Source organism: Humulus lupulus, chromosome 6 (assembly GCF_963169125.1).
Source record: "Humulus lupulus chromosome 6, drHumLupu1.1, whole genome shotgun sequence".
Taxonomy (NCBI): Eukaryota; Viridiplantae; Streptophyta; class Magnoliopsida; order Rosales; family Cannabaceae; genus Humulus; species Humulus lupulus.
Window position 1 is genome coordinate 214,169,348 of NC_084798.1, and position 24,745 is coordinate 214,194,092.

The 24,745-nt window shown below is 35.9% G+C and overlaps 1 non-coding gene across 1 annotated transcript; it reads right to left on the reverse strand.

Moving 5' to 3' along the window:
* Positions 1-12,144: 12,144 nt before the first annotated feature.
* LOC133787279 (small nucleolar RNA R71) lies at positions 12,145-12,251 on the reverse strand. The gene has a single exon (XR_009872309.1). It is a non-coding gene; the product is annotated as a small nucleolar RNA R71 (small nucleolar RNA).
* Between the last annotated feature and the right edge of the window lie 12,494 nt (positions 12,252-24,745).

Genomic DNA, 24,745 nt, shown 5'->3' on the forward strand with positions numbered 1-24,745 from the left:
GCTAGGCCTTCGGTGATTTCTTGTTTGGGTAATATTCGTTGAATTGGAAAATTTCAACTTGCTTTTTAGAGGCTTTTATTAGTTCATGAACACATTAATTACTAAATATTGCTTTATTTCCATCTCTTTTTACCTTTTGACAATGTCTATTTTCTTTACGCAGTCTTAGTTAATAGCATTTACTTCTTTATAGATGACATCCCGTGTCATTATAACCTCATATTCTCTTACCTAATATACGGCTTTTCAAAAGACAATTAAACATGGATCTTAAACTATATAATATATATATATATATATATATATAAGAATTCTCCTATTTATAGGAGTTTCACTGTAAGCCCTACTAAGTAGGACTTTCAGTATTTTCAACATTTGAATAGTTTTCGACACAATTTTTTTTGATGATTGTGTATATTGTAGCTATTTAGAGCATCGACACGATTTTTATAAAATTCCGAATAGTTTATAGTACCAAAAATTAGGTTCAAACATGTTGTTACACGCGTGACTAATTTTTTTTATGCGCTTGGAAAACAACTTGTTTGAACCTAGTTTTCAGTACTGTTAACTATTCAGAGTTTTCAGAAAATTTGCAGGATGCTCTAAACAACTACAATATACACGGTTATAAAAAAAATCACGCCGAAAAATGCTCATAAGTCGAGAAACACTAAAAGCCCTACCGGTAGGGCTAAAAGTGAAGCCCCTACAGAAGAATTGTCTTATATATATATTACTATAAATATAGGTTTTCTCTGCTCTTTTTTTTCAACCTCAAAGAAAAAGCGAAAAAAAAAGTTTGATTGAGTCTAAAATATCACATTTAATACCCGCGCCTGATTAGTGCTCAAAAATATCATTTTATTAGTCTTAAAAGTGTAAAATTAATTAAGTTTTAATTAATATTTTCATGGATTTATTGTCATATATTTTATATTTGAAAATATTAATTTTAATTTAATTTGTGTTTAATTTTCAGGAAATAAAATATATTTTTGACACAAAGAAAAAGAAAGGAGAAAGAAAGAATTAAAATCGAAAAAAAATGATAATAAAGTAGTATTTTTGAAGGAGAACTAGGCCCAAAATGGAGCCCAAACCCAAGCAAGGGCTGCTCCTAACGCTGCCACATGGCAGCCTGCCATTCGTCCACCTCAGCCTCACGCCAGCCGAGCCGAGCCGAGCCGTTTCATCAGATTTCACAACAAGGAAAAAGGGCTTTTACTTCGGTTTTTAAGCTTGATTTACTTCGGTTTTCGCTAAAATTCGCAACCGAAGTAGTTCGGAGCGAAGTAAAAACTAGCTAAAAACCGAAGTAGAATCCCCACTTTCTACTTCGGTTTTTACTTAATAACCGAAGTAGAAAGTGTATATACGCTAGCATCCTGGGCACTTTCTACTTCGGTTTTTAGGTAAAACCGAAGTAGAAAGTGGGGATTCTACTTCGGTTTTTAGGTAAAACCGAAGTAAAATGTACACTTTCTACTTCGGTTTTACCTAAGAACCGAAGTAAAAGGGGACTTTCTACTTCGGTTCTTAGGTAAAACCGAAGTAGAAAGTGTACATTTTACTTCGGTTTTACCTAAAAACCGAAGTAGAAAGTGCCCGCATTTTTTATTTAATATATGTTTCTAATTATTTTTAAATGGATGGTTTCTATTTTTATATAAATATATATATTTTGGCCTGATTTTATTTAATTGATCTAATTAATATATTTTTTTTTTGGCCTAATTATTTTTCAACAATTTAATTATATAATATTACAATTATATATATTTTTACAATTGAAATTGGTTAAGAAATTTTTTTGAATAAATATATGATAACTTTTATTAATTAAAAATGTTGTACATAAACATATAAAATACAAGTACTTAAGTAAGATAACTAGCCTTAACATTAATACATTTACATAGCCTTAACATTAATACATTTACAAAATACTAAACTTACAACTAAACAAAAATAGGCTTACTGATAAATGTATGGTATCAATTTGGCTAACCATTCGTGTTGGATTGGCAAGAGGTCTGCAATCTCACAATATTGCGTCTTCCCACCAAACTGTAAAATTAATAAATATAAATTAATTTCATAGATTATCGATAGCAAATAAATTATAAAAAATGAACTTACTTTTTCTTTTAGGGTAGTCATTGCATTTGATGCCCGTACAAGATCTCTAATGTACTTCAAGACATAAAAACCACATTCATGACTTTGTGGTTGTCTTGGACATGTAACATTGAATATCTTTGTGGGATTGCCGAGTAATGCATTGGAAGAAGCTCTATAATATGCACTATTTAAAAAGAAAATTATTAACAAAAGTTATTAAAATGTAGTAACATGTAATATTTGTTGCATATTAAGAAATATTTTAAAAAATTTAAAACTTACCTCATTATCATTGAATCAATTTCTTCTGGACGTTTGTGTGATTTCAATGGATCTAAGAACACGATTTTTCCTTTTGGCATAGCAATCACCAACATCCAATGTTCCCTAAAATAAGAAGCGTATGTTAAGTAAAATAATTAAATTTTTAATATATGACTAATCAAATAAAATTTTTTTACACTATTTCTTACCGTATGTTCCAAGGTATAAAGTAAAGTTGACCAACTCTATCCATGGTCATCAACCAATTCGCCAAGTCAATGGTTGATCGCTCTACATCGTTAACATTATTAATGCTAAGACGTTCAATGTCATAAAACTTGTAATAGACACGCTGATTTGGAAATAGAGACTCCCAAATGCATCTGCAAAATTTTCTTTAGTGTTAAATATTTTGAAAAATTTCGGCAGAGTTTCCCCTATAAATAGGACTTCCCAAACCTGTAAACATTCAATGTCTATGAAAATTTTCAACAGATCACAGAGCAGTACTCATAACTGATTCTAAATTCCTATCATTCCAAAGAATTAGTTTAAGGGATACCTTAATCCGAATATCATTGCTGAGCCTCCAATCATATGCAAGGTAGCAACTTGTTCCACATCCTCTGAAGTTAGGAATATTGACTCGCGATTCATGAATGTTGGGTCCACTGGAATGGAGACGACTGAGTTTATTCCCTTAACTCTGCAAAATTCTCTCACCATAAACTGAAGGCTAACATGGATGCGATTCATGATGTGATCGGCAAATGGTTGGCCTTCGGTCAGAGTGTTTTCTGGATTGATGTGAGACCCAGCTGATGACAGATGCGGGCTAGTCATAGGAGGTTTTGACATATCCTTGGATGAACTTTTTGACATAGGAGGTTTCTTTCTTAGAGGACCCTACACAACATCAAGTTAAAATAATATTAAAATACTGGACCAACAAATATTTTAATAGGTAACAAATTAAAGAATTCGTTTATACCTGGTCAGTCATAATTAAATCTTTTGGCCAAGGAAGAAATGTGTCATAAGTATCTCGAACATATTGTATCTCCCCAGCAGAACATGGGATTTCAGCATCCTCTTGTAACATTTTGGTGACTCGCACCCTCGCATATTTGTCTGTCAGTTGGACACCATGAATAGTCAGTGGACCCACCCCATCAATGATAACACCCTCTGCCACCACATTATGAATATTATCCGAACAAAGTAACACATCCTGCATGTACGGTGTGTCATCCTGCATGTGCGGTGTGTGGTATTCTTCGTCGCTCTGCTCGTCATCATTGTCGTGTTCATCCATATCATCTAACCCACCTGCTTGTTTAGCTTTTTCCTCCTCTAAAGCTTTAAGTTCTGCTTTGAGCCTCGCAATTTCTGCATCTTTCTTACTTACAACATCAGCCATTTCTGTTGCTATTTTTGGTTTTCTTCCAAAGACGGACGAAATCTTCGCAAACGACCTACAATAATCAACCAAATTTATTTTAAAACTAAAATATTATAGAATTAAGTTAAATGCAACAAATAAAAAATAATATCATACCCAAGTGCTCTAACACGCCCTGGGTGCTCAGGTGTCCCTAAAGCTTGCGTTAATATGTCATTTCGACCCTTTGCAATGATTTCTCCACTACTAACTTTTTCTTTCAGCTCATTCTGTGGAACAAACCAGTGGTCACTTATATTAGTGACTTATAAGAACTTTATCATTCCTAAATTACTTTAAAATACTTGCTTGAAACCACTTACAATTCTTGCTTCAATTTGTTTGTCCAAATCTGTAACAAGAACCTTCCTCTTTTCTCGTGCTCTTATCCATACTTGGTACCGTTCTACATCTGCCACACCTAGTTCAGTTTTCTACAACATACAACAATTAATTAAAGTTGGTGAGTGCAATATTCTTCATAACAAGTTGACAGTTATAAAATAGTGATGCGAATTACTTACCAGGTCCTCTCTAACATTGGCAAGCCCTCTACGAGATGTACGATGCCTCGAAGTATATTTGAGAGATCTTTCACGTTGTGCTTCCCGCAAAGCCTACATTAAATAGGTAACAATAAGTTTTTAAGCAATTATTAGTATTTCAAAACTAATAAATCATATACATAATAGATATACACAATAGTACCATAAACTCAGGAGATAAACGGTGGCTAACAAATGTCCTCCAATCTTCTAGGTCAAGTTCTGGATATTTCTTAGGAAGGATTTGGAGTTCATCTATCAGACCGTCTTCTGCCAAAGGGTAGATGTAGTCACTAGTGATGTTGGTCTTAAAATCTCTCATCATTCTTCCCGCACTTTTCATTAATTCTGGTTTCCAATTTTCTGGAATGTTAAAGGCACCCTGAAATAGAAAGAAAATGATTAATGAAATGCAAAGTAATTCATGAAAATGATCAATATATTAAAGTAGATAAAATATTCATAAAATATTTTCTTACATATACATCCTCCCATATTCTATTCTTCAATTCTTGTGGGACTTGTCTCCAATCCTTATAATTGAGAGAGACCGTTCTCCTAGTTTTAACTCCAAGGTACGATTGCATCTCACTATATGCTTTCCCTATAGGTTGACCTTTATCATTAAACTGAATATTTCTCTTTATTCCCTTAGCTTTTTGATTATTGATATTGTTCTTCTTTGTTGGGCCTCGCCTATTTGGTGTGTTCTCCCCTTCAGAAATTGTCATCTGCACATAAACAAGAATTAACGTTACAATTATGACATAAATAAATACATATTTAACATAAAAATGAATACATTACTCACTGGACACATTTTCTTTTCTTTTTTCTTTTCTTGGTTGATCCACAATCTACCCATATTCCGTCTCTAATATCATTTCTAATATATTCCCCATCATCATCAACTTCATGGAAATCATGGATTTTCTCAACTTGCTCATGTATTGGTTGTCCAACAATAAAATTGTCATGGAACAAATCATCGTTTTCTTCGTCATTTTCATCTTCTATAAACTGCCTTTCTGGGGTTCGTAAAACAACTGACCATTTATCATCAGCAGGATCAGTTATGTAAAACACTTATTTTGCTTGGGTAGCCATGATGAAAGGATCATTCTTGTGACCTTTCTTACTTAAATCAACCAAAGTGAATCCAAGTTCATCAATTCTAACCCCAACATTGTTGTCCACCCAAGAACACTTGAGCAGAGGAATTTGAAATAAGGAATAATCAAGTTCCCATATTTCTTCAACAACCCCATAATATGCCATAGTACCAGCAACTGGATTATTGTCTTTTGCACTAGCGAAATGCACTGCTTCTGCCACAATACTTACTCCACTATTTTGAACCATTCGAGCATCATCTCGTGACTTTGTGTGAAATCGTTTTCCTCCAACAATGTAAGCATTGTGCTTTATTACATGAACACTTGGTCCAAATGATATGCGTTTTAACTCTGTCGACACTCCATGGTTTTCTTCTCCCAACCTTGCTAGAATAATATTTTTCAACCATCGACTAAATGTTTTATTGTGCTCATCTATAATCCATTTCTGTTTATTTTTAACCTTGTTGGGAATCATTGATTGTAATAACTCCATGTGCTCACTACAATACAAAATACAACATATTAAAATTTCAATTGTACATAAAAATGAGTATAATGTTTATTAAATCTATAACTTACGTTATATAGGGTTGAACTTCGGGATTGTTTTCCAACACAACTAAATGAGCTTGATCTAATTCTGCACGAGATATGGTCACTACTGTTCCTTTCCCTCGTAATCCTCTATCAACTCCATCCGAGTTATTCCGTGGTTTGCTAATTCCGATTGTGTCGATTCCAACCATGTACTCTGAACAAAATTCCACAGCTTCTTCAGCTAAATAACACTCAACCATACAAGCTTCAGGGCGATGGTGATTACGTACATATCCTTTCAACACCTTCATATTCCTTTCAAATGGATACATCCATCTCGCCCAAACTGGCCCACACAACTTGGCTTCTCTTACTAAATGGACCATCAAATGTATCATGATGTCAAAAAATGATGGTGGAAAATATTTTTCAAGCTTGCATAAGGTTTCAACTATTTCATCATGCAATGCATTCAACTTCTTCATTTCCAATTCTTTTCCGCATAGTTGATTAAAGAAGATGCACACACTTGTCACACTATCTCTAACTTTTTTTGGTAAAACAGACCGAATGGCAATTGGAAGTAATTGTTGCATTAATATATGACAATCATGTGATTTCATTCCAATTAACTTCAAATCTTCCATAGACACCAAGTTTCGAACATTCGATGAGTAACCATCAGGCACTTTCATCCCTGCCAATGATTTACATACGGCTTGCTTCTCTTCTTTAGACAATGTAAAATAAGCAGGAGGCAAATATGTGCGAGCCCCCTTTTCTTCAGGTGCCAAGCGATGTCTTATACCCATTTCAACAAGATCTAAACGACTAGACAAACCATCTTTGGTTTTACCTGGGATATCAAGTAATGTACCGATTATACTTTCACATACATTTTTTTCTATGTGCATGACATCCAAGCAATGTCTAACGAGTAAATCTTTCCAGTAAGGAAGTTGAAAGAAAATTGATTTTCTTTGAAAACATCCATTGACTTTTTTGTTTTTATTCTTCTTCCCATACCTAAAGTCAACTTTTTCTACTTCCTTAAGAATTTGCTCACCTGACAATGGCAAAGGAGCAATGTCTCGTTCCACAGTACCGTCAAATGCTTTTTTTTTATTTCTGTCAGGATGACTTAAATGCAAATATCGTCTATGACCCATATAACACATTTTGCGTCCATTTGACAAGCGACGGGCCCTTGTGTTGGTGCAACAAATTGGACAAGCTTGGAAACCTTTTGTGCTTAAACCTGATAGGTTACCATATGCTGGAAAATCATTAACAGTCCATAACAACACCGCTTTCAAATTAAACACTTCTTTTTTAAAACCATCATATGCCTCAACACCATTTTCATACAACTCTTTCAAATCATCAATTAATGGTGCCAAGTAAACATCGATATCATGTCCTGGTTGTTTTGGGCCCGAAATCATTAATGAAAGCATCATGAACTTCCTTTTCATCACCAACCAAGGAGGAAGATTGTACATAACCAGGAAGACAGGCCATGAACTATGCCTACTACTAAGAGATCTATGCGGGTTTACTCCATCAGCAGCTAAACCAAGACGAAGATGTCTTGGTTCATTTTTGAATTCTGGATTGATATAATCTACCTTCTTCCAGGCCTGTGAATCTGCAGGATGCCGGAGTTTACCATCTTTCACTCGTCCAGTCTCGTGCCATATTAAGTTCTTAGAGTGTTCTGCACTTCGATATAATCGCTTCAGCCGCGAAATCAAAGGTAAGTACCATAGCACTTTCTGAGGAATAAGTTTCCTAATCTCTTTACTTTTGTTAGGTTTGTACCGTGATAAACCACATTCTGGGCAAGCGTCCATGTCTGCATACTCCTTACGATATAAAATACAATCATTCGGACATGCATGAATCTTCTCATACTTCAACCCTATCAAACTTAATGTTTTCTTTACTTCATATGTAGACTCCGGAAAACAATTTTCTAGCGGCAAAATCTCCTTGAAAGCAGCTAAAAATTGACTGAAACACTTATCACTAACTCCATTTTCTGCTTTTATGTTATAAAATTTAACCATTGTGGGCAATCTTAGTTTATTGCAACCACTGAACAATTGTCTGTCTGCATCTCTAACCATACTATCAAATTTTTCTGGATTATGAAAAAACTCTTCTTGTGCTTCATCAAGCAATTCTATAGGATGATCATCAAAATCATTACTCTCAAAATCATCTACACCTCGCCTACCTAATGGATATGGGTCATCATTTAATAATTCTCCATGCCAATACCATTTACTATAACTCATATCAAATCTCCGACAAAATACATGATCCTTTATCATGGTAATATTCCCCTTTACTCCATTACCACAATCGATACAAGGACAACGAATTTTTTGTGGATCACTACAATTCTTTAGGCAAAACTCTAAAAATTTGTTGAATCCATCTTGAAATTGTGATGTTTCTCTCCTCTCAAGCATCCATGATTTATCCATACTAATAACAATATTCAATTCCTAATAAGTTAGAAAAAAAACTTATATTAGGTTCTAGTCTTATAAATTTTTTAAAAAATTCGGCAGAGTATCCTCTGTTTCTATAGCATACCGTAATTTCATAATTACCTATAAAATCAATACAAACAAACACAATAATCAAGCATATATGAATCCATCATTATAAGGTTCTAGTCTTATAAATTTTTTAAAAAATTCGGCAGAGTATCCTCTGTTTCTATAGCATACCGTAATTTAAAAATTACCTATAAAACCATTTAAAACAAACACAATAATCAAGCATAGATGAATCTATCATTATTAGTTTCTAGTCTTATAAGTTTTTTTAAAAATTCGGCAGAGTATCCGCTATTTCTATAGCATACCGCAATTTCAAAATTTCCTATAACAACAATACAAACAAACAAAATAATCAAGCATAAATCAATTCATCCTTATATCACCACAGCACGCAAATTTCCCAGAGCCTACTTCACTAATTTTCAAACATAACTTTCACTAAATCTAATATGCATGATTACATTAGTCTTATTTTTATACATAAATCTTATAGTAATATAAATACAAAAAATAACTAACCTTCAATATTAATCTTCAATGCACCCGAAATGAACAACAAAGTTCACCACTCAATCAACGACCCTACTAAAACATTACATAATTAGTAAACTACATAATTAATTATCAAATCAATAAATAAAAAAAATCAAACTAGTTAATGAAACTAATGAACAACACTTTGATCATCTTCAAGTTATTTTTTTTCAAATATTTAAAAAACAAATTTATCTATTGTAAAAATTTCTAAAACTAACTAATATGCATATATATATATATTTATAATAAACCTAATTTTTATCACATTATTTAAACTAACAAAATAAACAAATAATTATAAAAATTAATAAAATATTAATTATATTAATTTTAAATTCGGAATAATAAAAAAAATTAAAAAAAACATGGAAAGTTAAAGGTCCTTAAGTTATACCCGTTGGAGACTTTTAACTTCGGTTTTTTGGTAAAAACCGAAGTGGAAAGTCCACTTTCTACTTCGGTTTTTACCAAAAAACCGAAGTTAAAAGTGCACAAGGGCCGCGTTTGGTTTGGCCAGTTTTTTGCATTTTTATTACCTCTAAACATAATATAAGGGCTTGTGCAAACAAACACGGCCCTCTCCACTATGAATTTTTCACTTCGTTTTTTTAAAAAAGCGAAGTAGTAAGTAATTTTTTTCAGAGCGCCAATTTGAAATGCGAAGTAAAAGAGTTTGAAAACGTTTTTACTTCGCTTTTTTTGTATGCTCACTATAAAAACCAAAGTAAAAACCTATATTTCTAGTAGTGTTTCGACACGTGTCCCACCAGCAGCCTGCCGAAGCCGCCGAGCCGCATTCCAGATGAGCCTCTGACAGCCGCACCTGCCACTTGACACGCGTCCCGTCCGCCTGACACGAGCAGCTGCTGAGCAAACCACGGACTGCCACCTGTCCCAGCCGCCAAGCCGCAGCCGCCAAGCCGCCACTGCCCCACCTGCCACAGTCTGACGGACTGCACCTGACACGCCAGCCTGACGCGCCTGCTTTGTCTCCCACGACCCGACCTTGACTGACGCCTCCAGCCCAGCAGCGAACCATAGCCCGCCACGCGTCCCACTCGTCAGCCCATGCTCCCCAGCACCCGACCACGACTAGTCTGTGTCTCCCATTTTCATCAGCTTTTTAAGCCACTTTCCCACTATTTTATACACGGTTTTACACGATTTTGAGTCATATTTACACTATAAATAGAGTACCAAATCGTGTAAAAATCATATCAGATTGTGCAAGGGAATAGTAGAGAGTATTGGAGAGAAAAACACTTAGTTTTTCATATTTTTATTTTACATTTTTGTGAGTGAAAACAATGCCTATTTTAGGCTAAATTTTCTTGTGGAAAGGCTAGAGTGGAGTTCATGTGTTACATTATATTTTTAATATATTGATTCTTTATTTTGTTCTTCATTTCTATATATTTGTTACAATTAAATTTATTTTCTTCTAATTTTTGTTCTAAATTTATTATTATCTTTTACACAAGTCTAGTCATACTCTTCTTATGTAATTTAAGTTTTTAATTTAATTTAGAATATTTGTTATATTATATGCTTTTTACTGCATTCTGCCAATGGTATTTTGTCGCTCTAAAGTATATAATATGATAGGTTTTTAAAATTAGAAGTTAGTATAATTTAATTAAAGAACATATTTTAAGGTGAGCTTTAATATATATATTTTCCAACTATAATTAATGGTGTAGAATTATAGTTGAGTATAATGAATCAATTTTATTAAAATATATATATTTGCATGAATGAAATTTATGCCTTCCATACTTTCTTTCTGATTCTAATTCCTCGATTTTATTCATTTAATGTTTATATTCTTTTTCAAATTCACATTTTTCCAAAGTTTATTGTTTTTAATTTACTAATCTTTCTTTTAATTTTGTATTTTACCTCTCTGTGGATACGACATAGCCCGATTACTACTGCGACCGCTTAGGAGTTTATTGGGCGATATCAATTTTTGGCGCCGTTGCCGGGGAGGTAATTCTACAATTAAAGGTTTGCCTAGTAAATTAATTTTTTTTTCTTTCAATATAAAGAAAAAAGTAGTGTAATTTTTAATTTCTCTTTTATTTTATTTTTCCTTAGTAGTTTTATTTATTTATTTATTTTATTTATTCATTTTTTTTAGTTTAGAATTTTTATTTTAGATTTAGTTTTTTTTTCCAAAAAAAAAAAAGAGCATAAAATTTTAAAAAAAAAATCAAACAAAGTATTGAGAACATTTGTGTAATCGTGGAAATTAGTAAAAACCAAACTTGTTTTGTCTTAGAAAAATTGGTTCTTAAATAAGGTCTGTGTTAGCGTTACCCTCCAATCTTTTCTAAGAACCTCGGGGAGTTCTAGAAAAGCTCTTGGGTCTAAAGTGGTACCTTGGCAGCCTTTCCAATTGGCCTGGGAACATTTTGGTGTATACTTATTACATTATTACACATTTGCGCTTATAATACTTACAAAATAAAAAATAAAAAAAAATATTTATGCCACGAAACAGAGACGCACTAGGGAGATTTGTGAGACAACAAGTAGAAACTTTAGAAAAATCTCCTAGTTCGTCATTTTCTTCCATTCGTTCAAACACTTCCGATTCACCGAGACTTCCCGAACCACCCACGATGGCTCATCAAGACGAAGTCCAACCAAGAACGCTACAGGAATATTTACATCCTACGCGTACAGCCACACCTTCGTGCATAATGTATCCCAACAATATGCCAAATTTCGATTTCAAACCCGGCATGATTAACCTCTTACCAACCTTCCATGGGTAGGAAAATGAGAGTCCGTACGTGCATATTTGGGAATTCGAAGAGGTGGTGGCTACATTCAACAACCGTGCTGATGTCACCAACATTGTGAGATTGAAATTCTTTCCTTTCTCACTCAAAGACAAAGCAAAAAGCTAGTTGTATTCCTTAAGGCCTAGATCTTTCGGAATATGGGACGAAATGACAAAAGCATTCTTTGCCAAATATTTCCCGCCCCATAAGACTAGCAGCCTTAAGAGGCAAATCTCTACTTTCATCCAGAAAGACCATGAAACTTTCCATCAGGTCTGGGAGAGGTTTAGAGATTTGATAAATCAATGCCCACATCATGGATACGAAAGCTGGCGTCTGATCAGCTATTTCTATGACGGTCTCACAACCGGACAAAGACAATTCGTACAAATGATGTGCAATGGCGAATTCCTTCAAAAAGATCCCGATGAAGCTTTCGAGTACCTCGACGATCTTGCTGAAAAATCCTACACATGGAATGGACCAAGTCCTATGGACAAGCCACGATCAACTGGAATCTACCAATTGAAGGAAGAGGATAACGTCAAAAGCCAAATTGAATCATTGAGACAACAATTCGAGGCTTTCAAATCTCAAGAAGGTAGAGGAATCCACATGGCTGCAAAAGTAGAGACACGAGATCCATGCTTCATCTGTGGAGGAACGTAACATCAACCGCAAGAGTGCCCAACTCTTAGTGAGTTAAGAGGAGGAAAAGAGGAACAATGCAATGCCTTAGGGGATTACAAGAAACCTTATAACCCTTTCTCAAACACTTACAATCCTGGTTGGCGCAACCATCCAAATTTCAGCTGGAAGGATTCGAACCAAGCATCTGGAAGCCAATGGAGGCCTGAGCAGCAACAACCACCAAAATCATACAACGCTCCTCAAAATATCATGCAGTCAAGTAATTCTCTTGAGAGTACTTTGCAAATGCTTGCGCAAACTCAGATAGCCTCAACTCAAGAGCTCAAAGCTTGTTTCACACAAATGGTAGAGGAAATGAAAGACATGAAAGTCCAAATGACAAAGTTAAACACTACTTTGGCGATTCAAGAGCATGGGAAACTTCCCGCTCAACCTCTAATCCATCAAAAAGGGCAACACATGGCACAAACCTCCTCCTCTGCAGATACAAATTTCAAAGAGGTTAATGCCATCACTACTCGAAGTGGTCAAAGTACGGTTTCACCGTTAACTAAGACAACGAGTACGTCAATGCCCGCTCCAGATGATGATGTGCTAATAAGCATTCCAGTAAAGACACCCTTTCCTCAAGCTTTGAAATCTACTGGAAAGGTATTGGAAAATCATGGTGAAATCCTAGACCTTTTAACACAAGTGAAGATCAACTTGCCATTGTTGCATGTGATCAAACAAGTGCCGGCTTATGCCAAGGTTATCAAGGATTTGTGCACCGTTAAAAGAAAGCACCATGTCAAGAAAACTGCATTCTTGGCAGAACAAGCTAGCGCGGTAATTGACTGCAAGACACCGCCCAAGTACAAAGATCCTGGTTGTCCCACCATCTCATGCCAAATAGGGGAACAGGAATTTGGTCAAGCCCTTCTAGACTTAGGAGCAAGTGTAAATCTCATGCCGTATTCAATATACTTGCAATTAGGTCTAGGAGAACTCAAGGCCACATCTGTGGTGCTACAATTGGCTGATCGATCAGTTAAGAAACCTCGGGGAATAGTAGAAGACGTTCTGATTCAAATTGAAAAATTCTATTACCCTGTTGATTTTCTCATCTTGGACACTCAATCTGAAGTAAGTATAGAGTCCAAAATTCCCATCATTCTCAGTAGACCTTTCCTCGCAACAGTAAATGCACTCATTAACTGTAGGAATGGTCTCATGAAAATCTCTTTCGGGAACATGACTCTAGAAGTGAATGTTTTCCACATCGGCAAACAACAACCTGACAACGATGAGTGTTTCCAATCCTATCTGATCGATACACTTATTTCGGAAGAGGTCGAATCAAAATACACTTCTAGTCATTTTAATCACCTCTTCCAAATTTCAGAAAATTCTGAGCCTGATGAGTCTACAATCAACCCTGAAATCGTCAAACACTCACAGGCTAAAAGAACCATGTTTTGGAATCCAATCTTTGAGGAACTCCCTCAAGATCGAGAAACACCAAAACCATCTATTGAACAAGCTCCTCAACCAAAGTTGGCCCAACTTCCTGACGGTCTTAAGCATGTTTTCCTGGGAGCTGACAACACTTTTCCTGTCATAATATCCTCCAAGATCACTGCCACACAAGAGCGCCAACTCATCAATGTGTTGCAAGAACAAAGAGATGCATTAGGATGGACGATAGCTGACATCAAAGGTATTAGTCCTTTAATTTGCTCCCATCACATTCAATTGGAAGACGGGGCTATACCACGTCGTGACCCTCAAAGAAGATTGAACCCAACGATGAAGGAAGTAGTAAAGACTGAAGTCTTGAAACTTCTTGATTTTGGCATAATCTATCCTGTTGCTGATAGTAAATGGGTCAGCCCAACTCAGGTTGTTCCCAAGAAATCTGGGGTAACAGTGGTACCAAATGAAAAAGGGGAACTTGTTCCTACCAAGGTCACAACTGGGTGGCGCATGTGCATTGATTATAGAAAATTAAATGCAGCCACCCGCAAAGACCATTTTCCACTTCCATTCATCGATCAAATATTGGAACGTGTGGCAGGTCATCCTTTCTATAGCTTTCTCGATGGTTATTCAGGGTATTACCAAATCGAGATTGCCTTAGAAGATCAGGATAAGACCACATTCACTTGTCCTTTTGGTACTTTTTCCTTCCAGCGTATGCCATTTGGCCTGTGCAATGCTCCAGCCACTTTCCAGCGATGCATGATGAGCATATTTAGTGATATGATCGAGAAATGTATGGAAGTATTCATGGATGATTTGACAGTCTTTGGAGATTCCTTTGAATCAAGCCTTCTCAATTTGGAGTCTGTGCTTAAACGTTGCAAAGAGAAAGGCTTGGTACTCAACTGGGAAAAGTGTCATTTCATGGTGCCATCAGGCATAGTCTTGGGGCATGTCGTGTCGGAACGAGGAATTGAGGTTGATCAATCAAAGATTGAACTCATATCAAAGCTGCCCACCCCCAAGACTGTTAAAGACATTCGGTCTTTTCTTGGGCATGCAGGATTCTATAGGATGTTCATACAAAACTTTTCGACAATTGCTCGCCCTTTGTCAAACCTCCTAGCAAAAGCGGTTGTGTTCAGTTGGACACCTGAGTGTGAGGAATCTTTCCGAACACTCGTTGCAAAACTCACTTCCGCCCCTATCATTCAGCCACCAGATTGGAACTTACCGTTCGAAATCATGTGTGATGCTAGCAATTATGCTATAGGGGCTGTCTTAGGTCAAAGAAGGGAAGGGAGGCCCTTCGTTGTCTATTACGCAAGTAGAACTCTTAACAGTGCTCAAATGAACTATTCTACCACTTAAAAATAGTTACTTGCTGTAGTATTTGCACTTGACAAGTTTCGTTCCTACCTGATTGGTTCACCTATCACAGTCTTTACGGACCATTCCGCCTTAAAATACCTCCTTTCCAAAAAGGATGCTAAGGCGCGTTTAATTAGGTGGATCCTTCTGTTACAGGAATTTGATCTGACCATAAAAGACAAGAAAGGAGTTGAAAACGTGATAGCGGACCACTTATCTCGTCTTGAATTTTCTGATTCCGCTGATGGCCCAGCCATTCGAGATGACTTTCCTGATGAACATCTCTTCGCAGTCACTAAGTTGCCATGGTACGCTCATATCGTCAATTACTTAGTGACTGGCGAACTTCCAACTGCATGGAGTGCACAAGATAAACGTAAATTTTTGGTCGAGGTTCGTAACTTCTATTGGGACGACCCATATCTTTTCAAGTATTGCCCCGACCAAATTATGAGACGTTGCATTCCAGATGATGAAATTTTTAGTGTCCTGAACTTTTGTCATAATGAAGCTTGTGGTGGTCATTTTTCTATGAAAAAGACTGCTACAAAAATCTTACAGTGTGGTCTTTATTGGCCCACTTTGTTCAAAGACACTAACAATTTCTGTCGATCATGTGAAAGGTGTCAGAAATTAGGTGCCCTGTCCCGACGACACATGATGCCATTAAACCCAATACTTGTAATAGAAATATTCGATTGTTGGGGGATAGACTTTATGGGACCATTTCCACCTTCTTCTGGCTACCTTTACATTCTCCTCGCCATAGACTATGTCTCAAAATGGGTGGAGGCTGTGCCTTGTCGAAATAATGATAACACAACTGTTGTAAAATACTTAAAAGAAAATGTGTTATCTAGGTTTGGCACACCTCACGCTATCATAAGTGATCAAGGCACCCATTTTTGCAACTATTCTTTCGAGACCTTAATGCAAAAATATGGTGTAATTCACAAGGTTGCATTGCCTTATCACCCACAGACAAATGGCCAAGCTGAGTTAGCCAATCGAGAAATTAAGCAAATTTTAGAAAAGACGGTTAATCCTGACCGCAAAGATTGGTCCTCACGACTTCTCGATGCTCTCTGGGCATACCGCACTGCTTACAAAACTCAACTTGGTATGTCTCCTTATAGGCTAGTCTATGGTAAAGCCTGCCACCTTCCTGTTGAGCTGGAACACAAAGCTTATTGGGCAGTTAAAAGCCTAAATTTTGATCTCAAGGCGGCATGACTCAATCGTAAACTTTAGTTGTCAGAAATTGAAGAATTAAGAAATGATGCTTACGACAACTCTAGGATCTACAAGGCTAAAATGAAAGCGGTTCATGACAAGCAGATCCTAAGAAAAGAATTTGAGCCAAACCAACGAGTGCATCTTTATGACTCTCGTCTGCATATCCACCCTGGCAAGCTGAGATCAAGGTGGACTGGCCCATATGTTGTGAAAACCGTCTTTCCCAACGGTGCTGTTGAGGTCATAGACCCAACTGATGGGAGAGAATTCAAAGTAAATGGCCAGCGACTGAAACACTACATAGAAAGGGTGACCCAGCCTGAAGAAGTCACTCTCGTGGAACCAGTTTACCAAGTCTGAGTAGTGTTCCAAATTGTTTGTAAATAGGTTTGTTTTCTGTTTATTTCCCTTTTGTCATTTTATTTTATTTGTTATCATTTTGTGTTCTCAATTTTTCATGTTTTAGAGAATCAATATTCGCTCTACCACTCGACGCTCGCTATCCAGGTGTTCTCTTTCCCTGCTCTTTTACATTTATTATCTTTTGAGACATTGAGGACACTGTCAGATTTTGGTTGGGGGTGGTGAGCATATTCATGCACGTTCATGTTGATTTTTGTCATATTAATATTTTCACGGTCAAATTTTTAAAAATTACTTATTTATTTTTGCAAAATGTTACTTTTGAGTCAATTTTTGTTATCTATATTATTAAGAGTTTCTCTAGAGTTACCTCATGCACATGCCAATTGTTGTGGTAAGATGGTTGTTAGCACATATTTGCTTAGAAATTTTCCATGTTTAAGTAATTCATTCTTTTGTGTGAGAAGTGAGACTTGAGAAAACAACTTTTAAATTTTTATTGATTCTTAGAAATGGTTATAATTATTTGGACAAGGTATTGTGGTATGAATGGATGATGTTTTAGGGATAATATTTTCTATAGACAAATCTTATTAGAGAGCCTTTTATTATGTTGTTCATGAAAAAGAAAATAAAAAAAAATAAAAAAGAAGAAGAAGAAAAAACAAAAAAAAAAAAAATAGAAAAAAAAGAGAGAAAGACACAAGAGCAATATTTCTATCATTTTTCAGTTATGTTGTCTCTTGTGTCCAAAAAAAAAAAGTATATTAATTTCATGTTTTATTTTACGGCTCTTAGAATAAATGTAAAGATTGTCTATTTAACTTAAAATCCCGAAAAAATGGTTTTGTGGTACTCTTTATGGTGGTTGTCCAAATAGTTTATATCCTATCTTCGTTTCAATAATTATTTATGAGTTTGTCCTAAATATATACCAATTTGATGAGTGCTTACTTCTTTTCCAACTCCATGAGTGAAACCCTTAAACTTTAAATACTTTCAATTACATGGGAGGTTAATGGAGTTGGGATTTTTACTTGGCATAATTTCAAAGGCTTTATGTGCTATGGTTTGCGGTAAGAAGATTCAAGTTTGGTGCACACACTCACAACTCTAGATTTATTCAAAGTAATCTTGATAACTCTTGTTGACTTGTTACTAACATTTTGTGTTAATACTTAAGTTCTTTTATCATTTTTGACCGGAAATATATCATGTTGACATTTATCATTTCGCTTAAATTGCTAGAGACTAGCAATAAGCTGGTTGGGGGTTGTGATTAGTGCTCAAAAATATCATTTTATTAGTCTTAAAAGTGTAAAATTAATTAAGTTTTAATTAATATTTTCATGGATTTATTGTCATATATTTTATATTTGAAAATATTAATTTTAATTTAATTTATGTTTAATTTTCAGGAAATAAAATATATTTTTGACACAAAGAAAAAGAAAGGAGAAAGAAAGAATTAAAATCGAAAAAAATGATGATAAAGTGGTATTTTTGAAGGAGGACTAGGCCCAAAATGGAGCCCAAACCCAAGCAAGGGCTGCTCCTAACGCTGCCACATGGCAGCCTGCCATTCGTCCACCTCAGCCTCACGCCAGCCGAGCCGAGCCGAGCCGTTTCATCAGATTTCGACACGTGTCCCACCAGCAGCCTGCCGAAGCCACCGAGCTGCATTCCAGCTGAGCCTCTGACAGCCGCACCTGCCACCTGACACGCGTCCCGTCCGCCTGACACGAGCAGCTGCTGAGCAAACCACGGACTGCCACATGTCCCAGCCGCCAAGCCGCAGCCGCCAAGCTGCCACTGCCCCACCTGCCACAGTCTGACGGACTGCACCTGACACGCCAGCCTGACGCGCCTGCTTTGTCTCCCACGGCCCGACCTTGACTGACGCCTCCAGCCCAGCAGCGAACCATAGCCCGCCACGCGTCCCACTCGTCAGCCCATGCTCCCCAGCACCCAACCACGACCAGTCCGTGTCTCCCATTTTCATCAGCTTTTTAAGCCACTTTCCCACTATTTTATACACAGTTCTACACGATTTTGAGTCCTATTTACACTATAAATAGAGTACCAAATGGTGTAAAAATCATATCAGATTGTGCAAGGGAATAGTAGAGAGTATTGGAGAGAAAAACACTTAGTTTTTCATATTTTTCTTTTACATTTTTGTGAGTGAAAACAATGCCTATTTTAGGCTAAATTTTCTTGTGGAAAGGCTAGAGTGGAGTTCATGTGTTACATTATATTTTTAATATATTGATTCTTTATTTTGTTCTTCATTTCTATATATTTGTTACAATTAAATTTATTTTCTTCTAATTTTTGTTCTAAATTTATTATTATCTTTTACATAAGTCTAGTCATGCTCTTCTTATGTAATTTAGGTTTTTAATTTAATTTAGAATATTTGTTATATTATATGCTTTTTACTGCATTCTGCCAATGGTATTTTGTCGCTCTAAAGTATATAATATGATAGGTTTTTAAAATTAGAAGTTAGTATAATTTAATTAAAGAACATATTTTAAGGTGAGCTTTAATATATATATTTTCCAACTATAATTAATGGTGTAGAATTATAGTTGAGTATAATGAATCAATTTTATTAAAATATATATATGTTTGCATGAATGAAACTTATGTCTTCCATACTTTCTTTCTGATTCTAATTCCTCGATTTTATTCATTTAATGTTTATATTCTTTTTCAAATTCACATTTTTCCAAAGTTTATTGTTTTTAATTGACTAATCTTTCTTTTAATTTTGTATTTTACCTCTCTGTGGATACGACATAGCCCGATTACTACTGCGACCGCTTAGGAGTTTATTGGGCGATATCAGTGCCCTATTTTATTGTGGTTTTAAAAAAAGCGCAGTGTAAAGTTTTAAGCGAGGAGGAGGTAAGGACTTTTCTCCGCGGTCATATATTCTAGAAATCGCAGAGAAAAGTACACTTTTCTCCCCGGTTTTTTCCATATGACCGCAGAGAAAACCCTAAAAACAATCTGAGACCCTAAACCTTACCCTTATTCCCACATTTGACACATGAGAAGAACAAGGAGCGTGTAATGCCCCGGATTCCCTAATGTGGTTTAGCGGCTGGATTTGTAGGCCGGGAGGGCCATAATTGCTTAATTACGCCATTGAATGTGTTTATGCATGTTTATGAGAATTATATTATAATATAATGTTAGTTGTATGCATATCGATGTGATGTGTTGAGACCACATTATGATGTGGGTTGGTTTGAGCTTTTCGACATGAGACGATCGTAGATTATTGATTAGTGGTTTAGTCACAACGGGATTAAGTGTCAGGACTTGGGTTGAGTCTCGGGGTGATTTTGATGATTAGAGCGTTACCGGGAGATAAAGGGGTAACGGGATGTGAATTATTGGTGCTTGAGATTATTGAGAATAGCGGGAATTGGAGAGCGTTAATTATGATTAACGAGTTAGGAGGAAAGTACCAAAAAAATGCTCTTAGGAGCCTTTAGAAAGTATTAAATGACCTAGGGGTAAAATGGACATTTCACCCCTAGGATAGATATAACCCTTGATAGCTGAGAAAAGTGATGGAAAAACAGAGTACACTTTAGAGTTCTCCCGTACCTTCTTCTCCTCACTGTTCTTTGTGGTTTTTGAACCAATTTTGAGGATTCAAGCTTAGGAAGCAAGCCTTGGGAGTTTGGTAGTGTGTTCCATCATTGAAGGCCATCATAAGCCAAGCTTTGGGTAAGTTTCTAACCATGGTTTCTCTGGTTTGCTTTGTTTTGGTTTTGTTTTGCAGCTGAGTTTCCTAGGATGAATTCATGGTTTTTGTTGGGAGTTTTGGCTAAGGTTCCCATGCTTGTGATGTTTGGGGTGTGTTAGGATGGTTTTTGGGTTTATTTGGCATCAAGAATAGGCTTTGGAAGCTTGAAAATCGAGTTAGAATCGAAGGAGATGAAGAAGGTCAGTTCAGGGGTGTTTGGGCCTGGAGGTAGCGCTACAGTGCCCACCCTAGGGCGCTATAGCGCTCCTCAGGAGGCTTTCTGGTGCTTGGGCGGTTCTGAGTAGAGCGCTGTGGCGCTAGGGGTTGAGCGCTGTAGCGCTACCCTGTTCCTTCTAAGTCCCGTTTTGAGTGTTTTTAAGGGTTTTTGACTTGGGGTTTCAATCCTTAAGGCCCGGGATCGAATCTACTCACCGTGTGGGCATGTTTCGAGGTCCCGAGGGTGGTGCTTAGGTTAAGACCCTATTATTGTGGATTCTCATTAATGAAGGTTATAATTGGTTGTGATTAGGTAACCGCTAAGGAACTAAAAGGTCGATCGTTCTCAGGGGTCGTCTTTACCATATTTCCCGCTCGAACTTGAGGTAAGAAAACAGTGTATGAATACAGTTGCACCCTGTACAGGTATATGACATGCATGGTTTGATATTGAGGCGTGTTGGTTGATATATATGAACGTGGATTTCATATTAAATGCTAATGAATGCTGATTACCTGTTTAAGACACTGACTAGTCAGGGACCGACTCTAAAGTCGATGATCATGCATTGAATGGCCCTATGACATTAATGCGGGACCGACCCTAAGGTCGAAGAAATTATAAGCGCTTGCCTGGTCTACGACCAGAAGACTATAGCCAAGGTATATGACCCCAGTGACCGTTTGTCACGTGGCTAAGGGACGTTGTCCATAGTTTCGACCCTAGAGTCGTGAGGAAGGTTATGTTGGTGACCAATCACCATGCACCTGTCCTGAACATGCTTATGAAAGAATCACCTGTTAGTTAAGCCTTGGTGACTCTATCGTCACATGGCTAGAGGGAGCGATGCTCATTATTGTGACTTTTGGCTAATGTCACCTATTTGTTGGACTGATAGTCTTGAATGGTTATTATGATCGAACATGATATTATATCATGTTTTATTATGTTTTCTTGCTGGGCCTTGGCTCATGGGTGCTATGTGGTGCAGGTAAAGGAAAGGAAAAACTTGGCCAGCCTTGAGCGGAGAGCTTGGGCGATGTGATGTACATACAGGGCCGCTTGACCGCCACGGTCAAGGAGTTCTCAGAGGGAGTAGGGGTTTACCCTATTTTTGCCGCTTAGGTCGGCGGGGATTGTAAATTTGGAACTGTAGCGATTCTTTTGTATTACGAACTACTTGTAAATATTTTGAAAGGCTCATGAGCAGTTTGTTTACTTAATAAAATGCACCATTTCCTTTTTGCTGGTTTTTCACCTTAACCTGATATTAACACTTAGATCACGTTTTTAACCATAGGACTCGGGTACCGGGTCAAATTTCCGGTTCACCGTAACTGTTCTGGGGTAACCAGGGCGTTACAGAGCGGCTCCACCTTCGTCCCCAACCACGGGTAAGCTCCATTTTCACCATTTGACACACGAGAAGAAAAGAAGTTTGTTGCTAGTTGATAGTAGATTATTATAATAGGTGAATTTTAAGTTAATTTAATTAAATTTTATTTAAGTTATAAAGCGTATGTTAATATTAAATAATAAAAAACATGTATATATATGACACTAAAATTATATATAATAATTAATAAACTTAACATTGTTGTTAAGTTTGCTGTTGCTTGGATTTTATTTTATATATTAATTATATTAATAGTATATATACTATATATGAATTTTAATTAAATTTAAGTTTGTTGCTAGTTTTTTTTTTTGGAAAGAAGTTTGTTGTTTATTGTTAGTTGATAGTAGATCATATTATATTATAAGTTTAATATGATATTATTCTAATACGTGAAATTTAATTGAACTTTATTTAAGTTATAAAATGTATGATTTTATTATTTTTAAATAATTATTATTGTAAAATATCTAAAAAAATATCTCATTTAGATTAATTTAATTTGAGTTTAAATCATGTTCACAATCTATAAATAAAAATCGGTTAATCTACAAACTTTTTATATAGAAGAGATACTTGGTGGAAGAGTTAATGAAACATAAATGTGAAGCACTTTACTTGTGTCTTTTTTCATATATAAAAAAGGAATTTTTAAAAAATATGGCATTCTAACTATTAATGTGCAAAAATATGGGAATTAAACTTTCTTTAATTTGTATGAGAAAATTTAGTTAACAAAAACCCAGTTTATGAGAAAACTAATCACATGTTAGAAATCAAAATTAAACAAAGAAACATCAACAAAAGGAGGGGTACTATAGTAATTAACATAACAAAAACTCATCATTTGAAACTTGAGTCCATATCGTGTCTCCAACCAAGCCACCTCTTCTCTTTCATTTTGCCGTAGATGCCACCTCCCTGTCCTCCACTCGCATGCCTCACCATCTCCCTATCATCTCCACCCACCCACCTTCACCACCTGCGATCCACCTTAGGCGCGCACCTCCGTGAAACCCAGCCAAGCATTAACACCCAGCCGCACCATTGACAAACACATCCCCAATTCGCACATCTCTGCGCCATTCCAGTCGCGAGCCCCCAAATCCAAAACAAGAGGGATAGACTGAGGTGGGGGATGTGATGGTGGTGGTCGGAGGCGAGGGAGAAGGGTGGCGCCTGGGCTGAGTGCGATTCGTGGTGCTCGAAGCTGCACAAAATGACGGGGATGGCTGGGGTTGCGACGGGGTTTTGCGCGCAGGGGATGGGGGGTTCTGGTGGTGGTCGGAGGCGAGGGAGGAGGTTGGTTCGTGATCAGATCTGTTTTTTTTTTTCTATCTTCAGATTCTGTGGTAACTGGTTTCCTTCACGTTCTTTGTGTGTATATTTCAGATGGTAACTGGTTACCTTCACGAAATGATGTGTGTGTATATTTCTGGGTTCTTTATGGTAACTGGTTACCTAGGTCACTAAATCATACTTATTCTTCCTTTTTTTTCCTTCAAGATGTTTCTTTTCATTTCTAATATGAGTGACTCATCACCCCTCTTATGGTAATTGGTTACCCATCTTATGGCGGAAGGTTACTCATCTCACTGTAACTAGTTACCCCTCCTGATACATGTTATTTAACTTGTAAGACTATTTTTTATATAACTGTGAAAAATCAAACAAGTAATTAGTTACCCCTCTGAATAAATGTTATTTAACCTAGCTGTAAGATTTTTTTTTACATAACTGTGAAAAAATAATCAAATAAAATTTACCTAGACTTTGAAAAAAAAACATACAATCTAAAAAAATTCAAAAATATGTTATAATAAATAAAAAAAATAATAAACACAATTCATATTACAAAAAAAAAATTAATACAAAATTTACAAAACAACCATGGAAAAATTTAATATAAAAATAGTTGTATAAAATTAAAATAAAAAATTAAATAAGCTAAAAAAAAATTACAAACATACCCTTCCAAATTAATAAAACTTGATTAACCTACAAAAGTAAAATTAAAAAAAAAAACATAGACTAACTTTTTTTGAAAAAAAAAAGCCATATTTTTATTTAATCTATTAAAAATCTCATATATATATATATTTATATATTTTGTAACTTTCAATATAAAAAAAAGTCAATTGACTTATTGAGCCCAATAAGTGCAAAATGATAATGCTTTGAGCATGACTTGGTTGTTGACATAGTTATTTATAATATAGAATAATGGTGATTTATGAATATTTGAAAATATTACTGAATCATAATAATAAAAATAGTATTAACTTTTTTTTTTGGGTTAAAAAAATTGTTTTAACTTTGATTTCTACCTCTTATATAAATCTTAGAAAATATATAT